The sequence below is a fragment of the Euphorbia lathyris genome, chromosome 2 (assembly GCF_963576675.1).
Source record: "Euphorbia lathyris chromosome 2, ddEupLath1.1, whole genome shotgun sequence".
NCBI lineage: Eukaryota > Viridiplantae > Streptophyta > Magnoliopsida > Malpighiales > Euphorbiaceae > Euphorbia > Euphorbia lathyris.
Window position 1 is genome coordinate 133,300,992 of NC_088911.1, and position 5,120 is coordinate 133,306,111.

Below are 5,120 nucleotides of genomic sequence, written 5' to 3' on the forward strand. Positions count from 1 at the left end.
TGAACTGGTCCAACATCACTATGTAATTATAACTCGACGATATGGTTGTGCTCTACGCTTATGGCATTGTCCTCTACTCTTATACAATCTTAAGTAAGATCTAGAAGAGAGGATACCTCTCTCTTTTTTTTTTCATACTAACATTTCTCATTTAATTTTTGAGAACGAACGTGTTTTATATTAAAATAATAAGCATAATTATATATATATAGGAGAGATCAGGTGTGACACATTTTTTATGGTGTGACAAGCTTTATTGTGTGACAATGACCAATTTTGTAATTAACCAGAGGAATGTGGCAAATTTGTAAATAAAAGGAAAGAGAAAATTGTTTTATTTCTTTTCTTTAAAATGCATTTTCCCGACTTTTTCAACCTCGTTTTTCAAAAACTTTTATACCGTTGGACTCGTATTAATTAGACGGTCATTTTAAGATCCCAGAAGCTCAGACAAAAAAAAAATCCGGTGAATAGAATCTGGCGATTTGTTTTTCTGTGAGAAACAAAATGCCCAGAAAATTTTCAAAAAATTCTAAAAAATGTAAAGCATCATTCTAAGAAACTTTAATTCTTGACTCAAAGTGAGATTCCTTACGGTTTAGTCCCAAATCAACGGAATCCGGCGATTAGGTCAGCGTTTTCCGGCGAGAAAACTGAAAGTACCTAGAAAATTCTGAAAAAATTCCAGAAAATGTAAAACATTATTTTGAGAAACTTTAATTCTTGGGTAGAAGTAGGATTTCTTACGGTTTAGTCCCACTAAAACAATTTCCTTAATTTTATCCATTTTACATGCTTCAACAATTTATTGGGTCAAAACCGTAAGAAATCTCGTTTTGAGCCAAGAATTAAAGTTTCTTAAAATAGTGTTTTACATATTTTCTAATTTTTTGATAATTTTCTGGTTATTTTTTAGTTTTACCTTTCAACATTATGTGTTGCAATATTTTGTTGGAACAATATAACTATTCTGTTGGAACAATATAATTATTCTGTTGGAAGAATATAAGAATTAAAATTATTTTCTAAATAATATAACTAATATAAATTTGAAGATACTATATTAAATACTAATAATAGAACTATTTTGTTGAAAAAATTGGTACGTTGATTTATTCTATTGGAACAATATAAGTATTATGTTGGAAAAAATGGTACACTGATTTGGAACAATTTCGTACACTGTCGGAACAATGTAAGTAGGACAAAAAAACATGCCCAGAAAATTATCAAAAAATTCCAAAATATGTAAAACATCATTTTAAGAAACTTTAATTCTTGGCTCAAAACGAGATTCCTGACGGTTTTGACCGAACAAATTGTTGAAGCATGTAAAATGCATAAAATTAAGGAAAAAAATTTACTGGGACTAAACCGTAAGAAATCTCGCTTTGATCCAAGAATTAAAGTTTCTCAGAATAATGTTTTACATTTTCTGAAATTTTTTGAGAATTTACTGGACATTTTTTTCGCCAGAAAACGCCCACCCGGATTCCGTTCGCTAGAATTTTTTTTACTTAAGCTTCAGGGATCTTAAAATGACCGACTAATTTAGACGAGTCTAATAAAAAATTTCGAAAAACGAGGTTAGAAATGTCGGGAAAAGGTATTTTAAAGAAAAGAAATAAAACAATTTTCTCTATCATCTATTTCCTTTTATTTACAAATTTGCCACTTTGCCCTTTTCAATTATCATCAAGACTACGTAGTTTTGTTATGTCACACAATAAGCTCGTTGTCACACTCTAACCCCTTGTCACACTGGATCTCACCCATATATATATATAGGGGAGGGATCAAGTGAGAACCTCCTCTTAGGTGATGACACTTTCTTATGGTGAGAACACTCAAAACTACGTCATTTTGAGTATAGAAATCAATAAAAAAACACTAAATGCTACTAGTGGAGGTAAACATTGAGTTAGCAACCAAAATTAGCAACCGGATTAAATTCGGCCGCTAAATAGCAACAGTTCGGTCGCTAAAGATATTTCCCAGTTGCAAAAAGTGTCGGCAGAAATGCCCCCATTTTAACAACTTTTTTTTTGTTTACCAACCGTTCTGCAGTTGCAAAATAATAATAATAATAAATTAGAAAATAAAAAAGAAAAAAGAAACAAAAAATATAAATCGACAAAAAGAAAAAGGAAAAAACATCGGGCTATTCCTCTCTTTCTCTAAAGGGTCCAGATGACCCTAATTCCTCTTTTTCACTCCTTCCAGACCTAATCCCTCTCCTCTCATTTTCTTCATGGTCGCTCCCCCCAATCCGACGAGTACTCATGGCCGGTCTCTCCTACGTTTTTTAGAAGATCTAGGAGTCCAGAGAAGAAAAACAGAGTCCAGGAGCAGCGGTCTCTTCAAATCGATCGTGGCGTTTTGAAGCAGCGGTGGAAGAAGATAGAGATTCAATTAGACTCTATGGGTAACCTTTCTATCTTTGCGTTTTCTGGTAGTTATCAATTAAACATAAGCTAATTAAACAAATTTTAGCTAAGTACACAGGGTAAATTAAGAGTTTTGCGCTTAATATTAGCTAATGTTTTTGCCAGATCTATTGTACTATGCTTTAATTTTAGTGTAAATCATCTATATTAGTTTAGGCTAACATTTTTTTTAAGATTTATTGTACTCAATTTTAATTTCAAGAGTATAATTATCTATGCTTTAATTTGGTGAAAGGAAGAGTATTCCCATGTTCATGTGCTTCTTCTCTGAAGAATTTTGTTTCTGATTTACTCTATGCTTGTCCATTTTGCAGCCTCTTTTTGTACTTGGGTTGATTTCTCTAGTTATATAGATGATTAATCTCTATGTGTATTTGTATACTTGTGATATCCATTTGCAATTCTTTTGCTTTTAATATTCTAGAAAGAGGGCTAGCTTGAAATGAAATGCTCTTTAATCTCTTGCTCATTTATTTTTTCCATTGCAGCAACTAACCACTTTTGAAATATCAGATTCAACTCTAAGAAAATCTCAGCCTTAAGAAGATGCCTTGGCTTGTGGAATTGGTGGAGGATAACAATGTAATGAATGTTTATTTATTGCATTTATATAAATTTAGAAGTGTAAACAAAATAGGTGTTGACTTGATCTAGCTTTCAGGATGTTGATGATGCGGACATCCTAGCTAGAGCCAGCGGATCCTAGGTGCATCGGATCCTAGACACATCCTGGAGCATCCTAGGGGGGGCACTAGAGTTGGCGGATCACTGGGGCGTACGAGAGGGAGGATCCTCAAGCTATTCCTGGGCGGATCTCTAGGTTTACTTCCTCCCGAAGGAATTCACCAACAACCCTGACACTCCGTACCTGTACCTTTGTACTGATTGTCGGGACGTATTACCTATTTTACCCTTTTGTTGATAACCTTATTGTAACCCTAGTAGGGGTAGTCCTTGTCCTTTTTGTTATCATTAAGGGGATGTATTTAAACCCCATTTTGTAAGAATGAGGCAACTTTTATCAATAAAAAATCATTCTCTTTGAGAACCTAAGGTTTATACCTTGTTACATTGGGATTCACTCCTTCTAGTTTAGCTAGAGAAGAACCTCTTTGTTGGTTTACGATTAAAACCTTCATTTATCGCTTTCAATCTGTATCAGTTGGTATCAGAGCCGATCGTTTCCTGACCCGAAACTGCTTTTGGCAATGGTTCAACCCCGACAACCGTAAGATTCCATGGAGACCAGTGACCGGAGGTATGAGGAACTGAGGGAGCACCTCGCGGAGCAGATCCAAGCCAACCATGAGCGGCAGAGGCAAACCGACCAACGGTTCCTAGAGCTAGCCACCTCCCTAGAAAACTTCAAACTGGAGGTTCTGGCTCTAATCTGACCCACCGTGGGAGGATCAACCCATAGAAAGGAAGGAGTCCCTGAACAACAGCTTCCACAAATGGGTCCTAGGGATCCTGAGGTAAGAAGACCCAACTATGTCCTTGTGCATAATATTGATAGTGATATTGATGACTTTGAGGGTATTGGGGATGATGATACCGTTAGAACTACGAGGGATGTTGGGCCTGTTGACAATCGACGTGTGGATGTTGCTAGAGTATACCTAGGTCTAGGAAACTTTGATAGAGATGATGCCTTTAAGCTAAAAATAGACTTACCATCTTTTGGAGGCGAACAGGATATAGAGGGATTCTTAGACTGGTTATCGGAAGTTGAACGTTTCTTTGAGTATGCTGGGATTCCTGATAAGAGGAAAGCGAGGCTGGTGGCGTATCACTTGAAGGGTGGCGCATCAGTTTGATGGGATCAGTTGAGGGAAGAAAGAAGAAGAGGGGGCAGAGATCCAATTAAATCTTGGCTATGGATGAAGGCGATGTTGAGGGAGCGGTTCTTACCGCCGGATTATGAATAGTATATATACAGCTCCTACAGGGGATGCTCTCAAGGGACCCGAAGTATCCATGAATATACCTCAAAGTTCTTGAGGCTTTCGACAAGGGCCAACTTGTCAGAAACTGAAAGCCAAAAGACCTCTAGGTATCTAGAAGGGTTGAGATACAACATCCAGGATCGTATTGGCACACAGATGGTGGTTCGGGTGTAAGATGCCAGGAATTTAGCCCTCAAGGCTGAATCCCAACTAACCGGGAGATCCAGGAGATCTGCCACTGCTGAGTGTACGCCTGGAGGAGGAGGCAATATGAAGTCCTATGACAAAGGCAAACAGGTGGCGAATGCCAGTGGGGCCAAGTTCAGCAACGTTGGAAGAGGATCTGGAGGAGATAATAGGCCTTACAAGGAGGTACCCATACCACCTAAGAACAACAACCCATACGCCAGGCCAACCCCTTTTAAATGTTTCAGGTGCAATGAGCCAGGCCATAGGTCCAACGAGTGTCCTAGGCGGAAGAGCGCCAACATGGTGGAAAGATATGAAGATGATTATGAAGAGGGGGATGAAGTGTTTTGTGAACCCTTAGGGGAATACGATGACGAGGCGGATGAGGAAAGACACGCCATTCATGTGATACGGCGATTATTAGTCTCCAGCCAGGTAGAGGGCGATCAGAGGCACCAACTATTCAGGACTCGTTGTCTTGTGAACAGTGGGTGATGCAACGTAATAATTGATAGTGGTAGCCAGGAGAACATTGTGA

General features: G+C 37.8%; 1 long non-coding RNA gene across 1 annotated transcript; it reads left to right on the forward strand.

The window, feature by feature from the left end:
- Positions 1 to 2,190: 2,190 nt before the first annotated feature.
- Positions 2,191 to 3,475, forward strand: LOC136216903 (uncharacterized). The gene is made up of 3 exons (XR_010683404.1): positions 2,191 to 2,425; positions 2,961 to 3,029; positions 3,109 to 3,475. It is a non-coding gene; the product is annotated as an uncharacterized lncRNA (long non-coding RNA).
- Positions 3,476 to 5,120: the final 1,645 nt, after the last annotated feature.